The sequence below is a fragment of the Oculina patagonica genome, chromosome 6, assembly GCF_052425735.1.
Source record: "Oculina patagonica isolate OP01 chromosome 6, crgOcupat, whole genome shotgun sequence".
In the NCBI taxonomy this organism is placed as follows: Eukaryota; Metazoa; Cnidaria; class Anthozoa; order Scleractinia; family Oculinidae; genus Oculina; species Oculina patagonica.
The window spans coordinates 9,798,071-9,812,121 of NC_135763.1; the positions used below are offsets into that span (position 1 = coordinate 9,798,071).

The 14,051-nt window shown below is 40.6% G+C and overlaps 1 pseudogene across 1 annotated transcript in view; it reads left to right on the forward strand.

Moving 5' to 3' along the window:
• Positions 1-14,051, forward strand: part of LOC144658997 (DNA polymerase zeta catalytic subunit-like) — a 35,788-nt pseudogene that overhangs the window by 14,603 nt on the left and 7,134 nt on the right. The window contains exons 14-26 of the transcript XR_013571832.1: positions 134-173; positions 789-1,922; positions 2,017-2,148; positions 2,346-2,544; positions 4,249-4,715; positions 5,335-5,595; positions 5,917-5,999; positions 6,579-6,740; positions 6,857-6,914; positions 7,366-7,445; positions 7,552-7,621; positions 7,977-8,084; positions 8,545-8,654. The product of XR_013571832.1 is annotated as a DNA polymerase zeta catalytic subunit-like (transcript). The remainder of the gene's footprint in view (positions 1-133; positions 174-788; positions 1,923-2,016; positions 2,149-2,345; positions 2,545-4,248; positions 4,716-5,334; positions 5,596-5,916; positions 6,000-6,578; positions 6,741-6,856; positions 6,915-7,365; positions 7,446-7,551; positions 7,622-7,976; positions 8,085-8,544; positions 8,655-14,051) is intronic.

The window sequence follows — 14,051 nt, forward strand, 5'->3', positions numbered from 1 at the left end:
TGTAGCAAATCTTGTTAGCTTGTAATTCTAGTGGCCATAAAGGGCTTGCAACTATAACAGTGATTTCGCGCTTTTCGGCCATCTTGTTCAGCGACGGAAATTTAAGAATATGTTATCAATCTATATTTTGCAGGGAAGTAGGCGGAAGAATTTTAAGAATTGGATCGAAGCAGGTTGGTATACTGACATTTTATATCATTTGAAACATTCAGTCTCATTCCTATCTTTTTACTATTAAGTGACAATTTGAAAACCTGATCTGTTTCAACTCTTTTTTTTTCTCAACTTCTCTTGGGTTAAGCGAAATCTCGTCAGTTTGTGAAAGGGTAATTTTCTTGTGCTATTCACAAAATATTTCATATTCAAAACTAAGGCCTGGCTTAACTAGGAAACATTGTTGCGGTGGCAATGTTTCCCAGTTTAGCCGCGCGGGAAACACATCTTGCGGAAAAAAAATTTGCCTCTTGGAAACAAGAAAATGTTTGTGCCTCAGGTTAAAATGATTATTGCTTCCCGGACAAAAAGTTTGCGTCCGAAAGATATATTGCCCAGTTTAGCCATCATTAAAACAATGTGGACTAGTTTATGCGCATGAGTGACATTTTGTTCCCAAAACATTGTTTCCCCGGGCAGCAAAACGTTTTACTTGCTTCCCGCTAATTTACCCACCTAGAAAACACGACAAGGAACAATCTTTCTGCAACAATGTTTTCCTAGTTTAGCCAGGCCTCAAGGAGCTAGTCAACCGAAAATTTATATTTATTTAATGTCATGTCTGTTTCTCAAAGGTGTCCAATCTTCGTGAGTTTGAATCCTCGAGCTCTTTACAAGGCTTAAAGCACTGGAGGTTCGTGCTGTCCTCTGCTCGTGAGTGTAGTGTTCGAGATATTTGTCAAGCTGTCAAGGATGCGACGGACATCGACAAAAACTTGCAGCTGAAGATTGCTTTGATGGGAGATGGTGAAGTTGTGGTAACACCATGCCGAGGCCCACCAGCTCCCGAGGCTGTCAAGGCCTGGGCACGAGATAAACTCACAAAACGGGGACTTAAAAAACAGGGAACGGATCCTGCTCTAGAAAAATCCGAACCGAGTCAGGAAAATGCTAATGATGGAAACTTGGAAAATCCTGAGAAAAACCAATTATTAGAACAGAGAAAAACGGATTCAGACGTTTCTAAAGCATTTAAAATCGAATTGGAGCAAGTCATACCGGAAAATTCCACTCCGAATATACCTTCACAGGAAGTGGCCGCGCAATTTAAAGCTTCAACTGTGGACGCTGAGTTTGAACCGCTTGTTGATAAACACAAGGCACTTGATGAAGTTAAAGGTGAACAAAAAATGGATGTTATGGAATTGTCAGACTCTCCTAGTCCTGTGGAAATGACCAGTCCTTGTAGCCTTTTCTCACCAAACAAGAGGCAAATCTTTACATTTGCTTCTGGGACACCAAAGGACACGGTACAATGCAAGCCAGTTAAAGATACTCACACTGAGAACGCCTTAACAGGTACCCAACCAATGAACATTGATAAAGCTCTGACGCTTTCTGCTCAAAATGACGAACACGTTTCTGAACAAAAAGACTTTGTTACTTCAGAAACGAGCCCCGTGACAGTCACACCATCCGTACCTCCTTCTCCGTGTGGAACTCCTGGACCTTCAACCACGAAACAACCGCTGTCGCCCATCCTGCAGTCTCAAAGTCCTGTGTTTGCAGCTCCATACCACAGCACTCCAGTAGCTACAAAATTAGTTTACGGTGTCCAGTCTCCGCGATGTACCCCAATCACGGATGCTGCCAAGGCGAAGAGGCTGGAGAATAATGCCGAGACGTCAAGAAAAAGCCTTCTTGGGCACCAAGCCTCCTCGGACCAGACTCCGTCACTGCGACAGCAACTGCTGGCCAGTCAGTTTAAGGTAATACTTTCACTATGTTTTTTTTGCGCCAATTAAGTACGAGAAATATGAGTTTTACGTTTAGACTTCACGTCGCTTTCTTTTTTGCTTGTAGTTCGTCACTCCTAGCTCTCAACCGAGGCGCAAAATGCCGTGGAGCTCACAGATCGAAGGTCCCTCTCCTAACAACACCTACGGGTTCAAGGTCACTCAGATGAATCTGCAAGGTGCAAAGGCTCTTCACGAGGTAACACCTGAGTCGTGTTATAGATTGGAGAGGGGAGGGAGGGGGTGAAATGTGGTCATTTTCTTCCTGCTGTGTTATGTTGTCCGTCAAGGCACCCAATCCTAGTGGTTGCCTTGACGTTTAGCTATTTTTATTTCTTCGGAAATTCAGCTTAAAGACCTGTGAAAATAATTAGTATTTTGTCATTCATTTTGCAGGTGCAGCATTTGACCCTGTTCAGTTTAGAGCTTCATGTAAGAACAAGGCGTGACGTAAAGCCAGACCCTGAGTTTGACCCCATCTGTGCGATATTTTATTACATTCAAACCGACACCCCTCTGTCTTCTGGGAAAAATAAAATCACAGGAATCATCTGTGTGGATTCAGAATCCTCTAAGATTTGCAGCTCGAGAAGTGGTAGGGTAGTTTTATTTTTGTGTTTGAATTTTAACAGCGTTAATACAAAAATCAATCAATCGATCAATTAAAAATTTGACCACTCTCCGGGAGGGGCTTTTCAGGACCAATGTGAAACAAATACTGTAAATAAACCTCTGGCATGAGGCAGACCACTTGGTTATTTACAAGTTTAACCGAGGATTTGAACTCGGATAACCAAAAACAACAGCAGCTATTGGCGAGAACGAGATTTGAACCCGAGATCTCCGGATCTGCTGCGAACCACTCAGCCACGCTGCCTCCAGAACGAGCAACTGTTACGCCACAAAATGTAATAACTGACACAAAATGTAATAGTAACGCAAAATGTAATAACTTTCAACGCAAAACGTAATAGTAACGCAAAATGTAATAACTTTCGACGCAAAACGTAATAACGTCGGTAACGCAAAATGTAACAACTTTTAACGCAAAATGTAATACATAAAAGTAACGCAAAATGTAATAGCGCAAAATGTTATAGTGTTTTGGACGGTATATGTTTGTTCGAAACATTCATTTATTTATTTTTAATTATTATTTTTCATTTATTAATAATGGTAATAGGCACCCATCAGAGACTTGCTCTAGGCAAGAGTTTCAATATCAAGGCACAATTGATAGCAAAATCTTAATAAATCTTAATTTACTGGAGAACCCGCAATTAAAAGAGCCCTGAAATAGTTTAAAGTTTCAGTTTACATTTTCAAGTTACATTTTCCCTTCCTCAGAGTTGCAGTTAGATTTCGTTTGAAATAACATTCTCATCAATTTAATATATATATGCATAATTCTTTTACCGATTTTTATTTAAAAAGGAGCTGACTCGCTTCTAGCGTAATATTGCAAGACGCTAAATTGCACAAAGTCGCTTGTTTGTTAGTACGTTAATTAGCATGATAATATAACGGATAAAGAATTGAATGATATTTCATTGTTGCCATATAAAGTTAGCATATATACCATTACAAATCGTAGTTTTTGTACCTTAATTTCAAAATAAAGAAAGGCATGTGTTATTTGGAGGGCCTTTTTGTATGAAAAAATACTTTTCTACAGGAATTTAACGAGAGTTCACCTATTCACCCTTTTTCCCCTGGAAAAATCAAAGTAGCCTTTTGGAAAAGCTCGTGGCGTCCGCCAGTTTAAAAAAAAATACAGATGTTCTGTCCCTTACCCACATGTAATTCCTTATATTTCGAACAAATATATACCAACCTTGAAAACATTATTACATTTTGCGCTATTACATTTTGCGTTACTTTTATGTATTACATTTTGCGTCAAAAGTTGTTACATTTTGCGTTACCGACGTTATTACATTTTGCGTCGAAAGTTATTACATTTTGCGTTACTATTACATTTTGTGGCAAAAGTTATTACATTTTGCGTTACTATTACATTTTGTGTCAGTTATTACATTTTGTGGCGTAACAGCAACACGAGCGAAGAGAATTGTAACCCCATGCCGGAAAAATTGTAACACGAGTGAAAAAACAACAATGATTTCTAGAGTAAGTCAGGGCGTTCCGATGATTGTCAAAGATCACTTAAAGATTTTCGTATGCTTTCCAACAATTTTGAACTTGATCAAAAAAATAACTAATATTCTCTTAAGATATGTGAATGACAATTAAATTAAACAGTACTGTGTATTTAACCTTAAATATTTTTCTCTCATAGAAGACAAGGAGAGAAGTATTTCCAACACCGAAAATACCGCACCATTATCGCCTTCAACCGACGCAGTGGCATCGACCTCCACCAGCAACATATCTGTGTCAAGAACAGCGCAGAACGCTAGTACAGCTCATCTTAGGCCATTGTTGTCTCGATCAGGAGTCACAGATCACGAAGTCCAATATGTAGCTGAAGAGAAGGAACTCTTTACTGCTTTGATCAGAATCATCCGTAAATGGGACCCCGACATTTTGATAGGTTATGAGGTACAGATGTTCTCGTGGGGTTTTCTCCTCGAGAGGGGGTTGACCTTTGAGATTGACCTTTGCGCATGGCTGTCCCGCATCAAAGGCTCCTCCTCTAGCAGTAACATGGACGCTGAGAAAGACCGCTGGGGCGCTGCGCATACATCTGAGATTAAGATCGCTGGACGGATTCTTTTGAATGTCTGGAGGCTCATGAGACATGAGGTACAATTTGAATGTGTAACACAGGATCGTTTTTCCTGCAGGGGAAAAATATCCTTTTCGCTCAGAGTTCAATTTCCGGGAATTTACTAAGCTATGGTTATGGTTAGGTAGCCTGTATTTTAGATCTGAGTTCGAGCCCTGGCCGGGGTCATTGTGTTGTGTTCTTGGGCAACACACTTTACTTTCATAGTGCTTCTCTTCACCCAGGTGTATAAATGGGTACCAGGGAATTTAATGCTGGGGGTAACCCTGTGATGGACTAGCATCCCATCCAGGGGGAGTAGAAATACTCCTAGTTGCTTCATGCTGAGAAAACCTTGATAAGCTACAGCCTGATGGGCCACTAGACTCGAACACAAACTTGACCTTACATTTATGTTACCATGTTTTTTTCTTTCAACGCAAAATTCTATTTTCGCAATCACTGTATATAAAAGTAGCTTTTTGACAATTGTCAATGGCGATTTGTTGGGGAATGCAGGAGAAATCGGCTAAAGCGCTAGGACTGATGGCTCATCCGATCCTTAGCATTTCAACAGACTTTACCTTTAAAACGAGCTGTTCATATTCTAGTTAGAAAATGTCATTAAATGTCATTAACATGTCTTCTATTTCATAGGTAACGTTGAATAGCTACTCGTTTGAGAACGTAGCGTTTCACGTCCTACACGAACGCATCCCACTGTACACGTTTCGCACGCTGTCGGACTGGTGGGACCACCGAACTTCCCTCAATCGTTGGAGGACAGTCGATCATTACGTCAGACGTTGCCGTGGTAATGTCAGGATTCTTGAATCCGTGGATTTCATTGGTCGGACCAGTGAACTGGCAAGGCTTTTTGGGATCTTGTTCTTCTCCGTGATATCTCGTGGATCGCAGGTATTTTCGAGTTTATATTTATTGAATGGCAGAATTAGACCGGGAGTTCTATATATTTTGACATCGTTGTAAGATGAAAAACCTTATGATTTGTTTGACACATTTCCAATTTCCACATCAACGGAAGTTTGCACGAAAATGTATGCTAGGCACGCGCGGGATAGTACACAACGCGGGAGAAATTGCCTCACGCGCAGAGAAACTGAGGTGGATAGCTACACTACTTGCGAGAAAGTGCACCACGCTCGGAGAACGTATGCCACGCGCACTGGTGGGAAAGAACACTACGACCTTAACTTCCTTGTCTTGTTTTCTTCTTAGTATCGTGTTGAGTCAATGATGTTGAGGATTGCAAAGCCGATGAACTACATCGCAGTCTCTCCCAGTGTGGAACAACGTGGACTGTAAGTGCGAGGTTAAATAAGCTGATAATGAGTGAATATAGTGGACGTGCACTTGGCTTAAAATTACTTTGCAGGCATGCCACTCAAACAGAGGAAGCAAGTATTTTAACTAAGCATAACTTGCTGAGTTAGAATCTGCGTGGAGGCATACCAGATAGTTACTTACAAAGCAGGCTCGAGGAGTTGGACCCGGGGCTTCTTTTTCCGTTGTAAAAGAAGTAAAGTCTGCGTTCGTTCAAGTGGCCCATCGGGGCCAGAGCTTACCCCGATTTCCGTAGCATAAAGCGACTAGGATTATTTCTACTCCCCCCTGGATGGGATGCTAGTTCATTGCAGGGTTAACCCTGTAGTAAATTCGCCGGTGCCCATTTATACACCTGGGTGGAGGGAGGCACTGTGAGAGGAAAGTGTCTTGCTCAAGAACACAACACAATCAACCGGCCAGCGCACTAACTATTACTGATTAGGCCATTGCGTCTCCCCGGCACACTTTTTTTTCAGATACTTTGGTGATGGCTAGCACCACCGTGAATTCTTGAATATGTAGCCGAATTGTCGTATTCTATATTTTCTTTCCAGAATGCGAGCTCCAGAAGTAATACCGCTGGTGATGGAGCCGGAATCCCGTTTCTACAGCGATCCAGTCCTGGTTTTAGATTTCCAGTCTCTTTATCCCTCCATGATCATTGCATACAACTACTGTTTCTCCACCTGCCTGGGGCGAGTTAGCTGCCTGTCGGAGTAAGTCATAAGTGAAGAACAAGTAACTTGGCGGCATAGCTGCTTTGCTTCGCTTCCAGTTCGCATTACAATTTTAAAAACGTAAACGTGTTTTTTTTTTCCATTTTATTTTGCAGGTATGGTGAATTTAAGTTCGGTGCAACTTCTCTGTGTGTTCCGCCAAGTCTTCTCAAGGTTAGTTTGTCCTTGTTCTGTTAAGATCAAAGTCGTCTTCTTTTCCGTTGTTGGTACGGTTTCTAAGAAAGTTATGTCTGCATTCTAGCCTAGTGGCCCATCAGGCCGGAGCTTACCCCGGTTTCCGTAGCATGAAGCGACTAGGGGTATTTCTACTCCCCCTGGATGGGAAGCTAGTCTATCGCAGGGTTACCCCCTGCAGTAAATTTGCCGGTACCCATTTATACACCTGGGCGGGGAGAGGCACTGTTTGAGTAAAGTACCTTGCCCAAGAACATAACCCATTGACCCCTCGCAAGGCTCAAACCCAAACCGCTCGATTCAGGGTCCAGCACGCTAATCGTTAAAAACCCAAGCACTACTTTGATGGTTTAGTGAGTAAAGATTGCCCAGTCCGCTAAGCCGCCAAAGCTTTTATACGTTCTTTTATTATTTAAAACTTGTCTTTTAGAAACTTGAAGGTGACATCCATGTCTCTCCAAACGGCGTCGCTTTTGTGAAATCTAACGTGAGAAAAGGCATTCTTCCCAGGTAAAATTGCTCCAGTGAGATCATTTTGCGAACAACTTAACTTTATTATTCTGCCAAAGACATAAAACTTACAATTTAAGATATATTCTTTTTTTTCTTTCACAAGTATGTTGGACGAGATCCTTCAGACGCGAATCATGGTCAAGGCGTCGATGAAGAGGTGGAAAACTGACAAAGTAAGATGCGTTTATTGATTTATTTTCAAAGATTTGTAAATCGCGTTTACTCGATAAAATCTTTCTCTCGTGTAAGAGCTTTTAAGCTACAAGGCATTAAAATGGTAGGCGCTTCTTGTATCCGGCAATTCAACAGGGTGTTTTTTGTCTTTACAGCATGTTCTATAGTTGCGTCCTAACCATGCGGTTGATAACTTTATAGCTGTTCATTTTCTCGATTAGAAGAAGAAAACGTTTTCGGGAAGTAAGAGTACTGATCGGAGACTTAAGCAAGATTTCCGTTTTGTTTTTGTCAAGTAATTATTGTTGCGCGAAAAGTCTAGTAATAGCAATGCATGATCTCTTTCTCTCCCAGGCTCTCGGACGAATGTTGGATGCTCGTCAACTGGGCTTGAAGTTGATCGCAAATGTGACGTATGGGTACACGTCAGCGCATTTTTCCGGCAGAATGCCCTGTGTAGAGGTGAGACGAAATAAACGATGAAGCAAAAACATGTATTTTTGCAGAGATTAAACAAAAGAAAAGGAAGTAGGGAGGGTGGGTCGGGGGGGTGGGTTTAAGGGAAAGAGGGAGATAGGGAGGCATAGAGGAAAACAAGCTAGCCTGCGAGTACGCTCTTTTCGGGAGAACTGCGCGAGCAGAAAAACCGCGTGTTACGAGGCGGCAAGCATACTGTGCTGGAGGGCAATGAACGAGAGCCCCTCGTTCTTTGCTCGTCGGCTCGCGCGGTTCCCTCGAAGAGAACCTGCTCGCAGGCCAAGAAGAAGCAAGCATGGACGGAGGTATATCGAGGGAAGAAACTGTCATAGATTTATAAATTCGAACGCTGATCACTACTGTACTGGCCCACAAATATATCATTGCCATGTACAAAAATGCGCGTGACTTTTATTATACCTTTACGTTTTATTTCACCCTTTAGATTGGTGATAGCATCGTGCGAAAGGCACGGGAGACCCTGGAACGAGCCATAGATCTTGTCAACAACACCCCGCGCTGGGGCGCGCGTGTCGTGTATGGTGATACAGACAGGTAATATAGCTTACAGGAAACAAAACCATTCTCTTTCTTATACCACTGAAGTTAAAGGAACTGTCTCACGCTATGAAACTCAATGGGAAATTACTTCTATGGATCTAAATGACAAAACCATATCTTCACTACAAAGAAATCCGTCTCCCGGGTGTAATAATTAAAAGTTACAAAGTAGAAACCAACGAGATCAACTTTGAAAACTGTTCAGCCTAACACTTTTTCGAACACCCATATCGCAATCTGTTTTAATCTTCTTCAATTTTTGGCCATCCGTACCTTCTTTTGTATTTGTTTTGTTACCGAAATGTTCCTTAACTGTCTTAAGTTGTTGTTGTTATAATTCACTCAATTTGGTGGCCATTTTCTTATGTCTAAATTTGGCTAAAATCCGTGACACAGTTCCTTTAAGTGCATTCTTTAATAAGGACATCAAATTCTCCCCCACCCCTCCCCACCACTCTCCCTCGTATTTAAGACTACAAACTTGAGCCTTACATTGTCAAGTTTGTAACCCATCTCAGTCCTCGCTATTTTTAGTCTTTCTCGCTTCTTAAGAGGACATATGCACAAATTTCAAACAAAAATGAAAATTCTTGGCAAGAGCCCTGTAATGGATTTCGCTCATTCTCTTACCATGGGTAGGCCTTAATATAAAATAAATCACAGTATACTTTGTTTGGCTAAATATCGATTTGTTTTCGAGAAAATCGATAATTCTAAAATCCAGCAAAATTGACGCTTTCGGAGCTCAAAATTTATGCCGAGTTTGTTAGCTTCGCGTCGAAAAATAAAGCACTCTGGAAGAAAAATACCTATTTAATATCGAAGAATAACATCAAATTAGTACGTGGAAAGCAATTTCTGCTCTTAAAGTCCTTTTATTTACAAAATATAATTAAGTTTATTCGACACACTTTTGATTTAATTCAAAATAGGTCAAACTTATCGCTTTATTTAAGTATGAGCGAAGCGAAATAAATGGCCGAAAATTTGGTATTAGACAGATAAATGATTGTTCTTTTCGATACTAAAAGGATTTCCTGGAGAAATGATTTAGTGCGATGCTTTCAGATCTCAAAGTTGCTTAAAATTCGTTAATTTAACCGACCGTGACATTGTTGATCTTATCAACATTATGTAAACATTCCACGCAAAGGTTAATTTTCCCCATGTGAACTTCAACTGAGTAAAATAAAAACATAGACTTGCTTACCGTGGTGTTCGCTGATATGTTGTAAATCCTGTTTTCCTCATTTACGACAAAACCTAAGCCCTCGGCGAAGCTGTTATCCAATTTTCTTGACGCGCCATTTGTAACTGATTTCCACGTCTTGAAGTGACAGTTCTTTTCCATGCATTCTTGAAAACAGTCCTGAGTCTTAACTGATCAGTGTAAACAGGAATACGAAGTACTTTGCTTTAAATCAACTTAAAGCTTAGCAGCAGTGGTAGATAAATCGATACGGCCGGCGAATCTTCGTTTCGAAAACCGCCATTTGAGATTTGTCGGCCCTTTGTCCTGCGGTATGCAGATAATTAATTCACACTTGAGTAACTTCCGGCACATGAAATCGACAACCACCGTGACCAGATAGCACCCTCCTTTTCGAAATATTGGTCGAGGCACTATTTTTATCATTTTAACATAAGCTCTCAATGAAAAACTTTTGGGCTGAGAGAGTTGTTAAATGGTTGTTAAATGGTTGCATGAAAACGCTTTTAACTTCCGGGTCGAAAGTTCTTCTGTTGCGTTGCTTCGCTTTGCTGCATATTTTTTATCCAGTTCTTACCCTTGTTCAAATTCTTGATTAGGCTAAGGCAAAACAGTTGTAGAGTCAACTCTCCCTTATTGAAGATCTCTATAAGACGGACACCTGGTGTTAGTCCTGTCCTTGCCGTTTTTTCAGTCATTTTTATACTCTAACCAGCTAGGCTACGTTTTACACGGGACCGGACCGGAGCCGTTCCGAACTGGACCGGACCGGATCGGCCTCTGTTTACACGGAAGCGTTTGGCACCGATCCATGTGTTTACACAGGACGGTTCTGGAACCGGTCCGGAACGGTTCCATAACTTGACCTGCAAAATAGCAGGTCCAGTTTTGGTTCCGTGCCGCACCGGTTCCAGAACGGCCCCGTGTAAACAGAAGGCGTATCCTATCCGTGTAATTAGAAGGCATATCCTATCCGAAAATCGGACCGAAACGTTCCGGACAGTAGCAGTGGTTGATAAATCGATTCGGCCGGCAAATCTTCTTTTCGAAAACTGAGATTTGTCGGCCCTTTGTCATGCGGTGTGCAGATAATGTATTTCACACTTGCGTAACTTCCGGCACATGAAATCGACAACCGCCGTGACCAGATCCCAGATAGCACCCTGCGTTTTGGTATAGTATTGGTTGAGGCACCATATTATTGCTATATTAATATAAGCTCTAAATGAAAAACTTTTGGGCTGAACATGTAATTAAGTTTCACTTTAGGTAGCTACCGTTTGTGAAAGTTGCTAAATAGTTGCATGACAGCGCTTTTAACTCCCGGGTCTAAGGTTCTTCTGTTGCGTTGCTTCGCTTTATAGTTTTTTTTTGTTCTTACCTTTGTCCAAGTTCTTGATTAGGTCAAGGCAAAACAGGTGAAAGCAAAATCTAAGATGTTATCGTTGGATCCGTCTTCCGTGAATGTTAAAAAATATGACCATGTATATATTCTGTTGGGGTCCGGCGTAAACAAGGGAAGGTGCCCCCCGCCAGAGCTTGCGGGGAGGGACAAGCGCCTCGCCGTCAGGGAACCCAAATGTTTTAAAAATATCATAGTCATTATATAAATATTTTGTTTTTAAACCTGTTTTCCGGTGTGTTTTTGAGTTGATTTGGAAGCTATTAGGGGAAAACGGATTAAGTTTCAAATATTATCCGCAGTCTATTCCTTCATAAATAAGACGGTTATAATTATAATACGACTCAAGTTTCCAAACAACAAGAGATATAAAGTAATAACTTTATAATCACCTTAATTCTCAATTCAATAGGCGAACTTTATTAGGAAGGAGTTGTCGAAGCTGGGGTATTCCCCAAAAACTGCTCTGTGCCGTCCAATGAGGTCGTGGTTTTGGGTTCCCGATCTAGAACGGGATTTTCAATATCAGACGATATCTAGAACGAGATATGGTATTTTGAACACACAAAAGTTCCAAAATATCAGCAGCCAAAACGGGGTGACTTGTTTCTAGAACGCGATATCTTTTGAATGCAAGTTCTTTCTAACTGAATACCAGAGGCCCTTCCAATTACGCTGGTAAAAAGGCAATGTTATGCTTCTAACAATGCTTGTTTTTTGTCCGATATAATGCTCAACTGTAATTATGCCCTTTTTTTTTTTTAATAATGCTACTTTGGTATAAATGCTTTGTTGTACTTTGCAGAAATAAATACAAAATATGGCATCACGTCAGAAGTCCATAACAAACTTCTGATTACGTGTACTTTTCTTCACCTAGCTTAATCTAATGAAGTGAAAAGCACCCTTTCCTTAATTTTTACACCAATAATTTTTTATACAGTAATAAATGTTCAGCGTTTTATTATAAATTGTTTACCGTGACTGGTATTACAACTGCATATACATGATATATGGTCCCTTTTTTCCCCACCCCTTCCCCACCTTTCCTTCCCGCTTTTATTTCGCCCAATCTTCCACAGGAGAAAGAAGGAGAGCTTGTTTACAGGCTAGACTACACAGCGGAATATATATTTTTAACTGACATTCACGGGAGACGGATCCAACGACGCCATCTAAGGCTTTGTGTACAGCCAACTCTCTCTGAAACGGGTACCTTCGGGACCGGCTCCAACTCAGTTCGTCTAAAAGAGATCTCCGTCTTATAGGGATTTTAACGTCGTTTCAAATTTTCCACTGAAGAAGGGACAAGAATTTGAACAAGGGTAAGAACTGGATAAAAAATATGAAACAAAGCGAAGCAACGCAACAGAAGAACTTTCCACCCGGATTTCATGCAACCATTTAACAACTCTCTCGAACGGTGGCTAACTGAATGAAACTTTATTACAAGTTCAGCCCAAAAGTTCTTCATTGAGACCTTATGTTAAAATGATAAAAAAAGTGCCTCGACCAATATTTCGAAAAGGAGGGTGCTATCTGGTCACGGTGGTTGTCGATTTCATGTGCCGGAAGTTACTCAAGTGTGAATTAATTATCTGCATACCGCAGGACAAAGGGCCGACAAATCTCAAATGGCGGTTTTCGAAACGAAGATTCGCCGGCCGTATCGATTTATCTACCACTGCTGCTAAGCTTTAAGTTGATTTAAAGCAAAGTACTTCGTATTCCTGTTTACACTGATCAGTTAAGACTCAGGACTGTTTTCAAGAATGCATGGAAAAGAACTGTCACTTCAAGACGTGGAAATCAGTTACAAATGGCGCGTCAAGAAAATTGGATAACAGCTTCGCCGAGGGCTTAGGTTTTGTCGTAAATGAGGAAAACAGGATTTACAACATATCAGCGAACACCACGGTAAGCAAGTCTATGTTTTTATTTTACTCAGTTGAAGTTCACATGGGGAAAATTAACCTTTGCGTGGAATGTTTACATAATGTTGATAAGATCAACAATGTCACGGTCGGTTAAATTAACGAATTTTAAGCAACTTTGAGATCTGAAAGCATCGCACTAAATCATTTCTCCAGGAAATCCTTTTAGTATCGAAAAGAACAATCATTTATCTGTCTAACACCAAATTTTCGGCCATTTATTTCGCTTCGCTCATACTTAAATAAAGCGATAAGTTTGACCTATTTTGAATTAAATCAAAAGTGTGTCGAATAAACTTAATTATATTTTGTAAATAAAAGGACTTTAAGAGCAGAAATTGCTTTCCACGTACTAATTTGATGTTATTCTTCGATATTAAATAGGTACTTTTCTTCCAGAGTGCTTTATTTTTCGACGCGAAGCTAACAAACTCGGCATAAATTTTGAGCTCCGAAAGCGTCAATTTTGCTGGATTTTAGAATTATCGATTTTCTCGAAAACAAATCGATATTTAGCCAAACAAAGTATACTGTGATTTATTTTATATTAAGGCCTACCCATGGTAAGAGAATGAGCGAAATCCATTTAAGGACTCTTACCGACATATGTTTGACCGTAGGAAACCTGTGCTCTTAATAAGCCTCTGTCGTTTGTCGAATGCTTTTCTACAAAAACAAACCAATTTCTAGTGATTTAAGGCATATTCATCAGCTGCTTTAAATCACATTTAAAAATACGTGACAGTACCCTTAAAGAAGATAAATACTAAAAAGGCAATGTTTAATAAACTAATAATAGGCAGAGAACACATTGTTGCGAACACAAACATTTCCCTGTTTGCCCG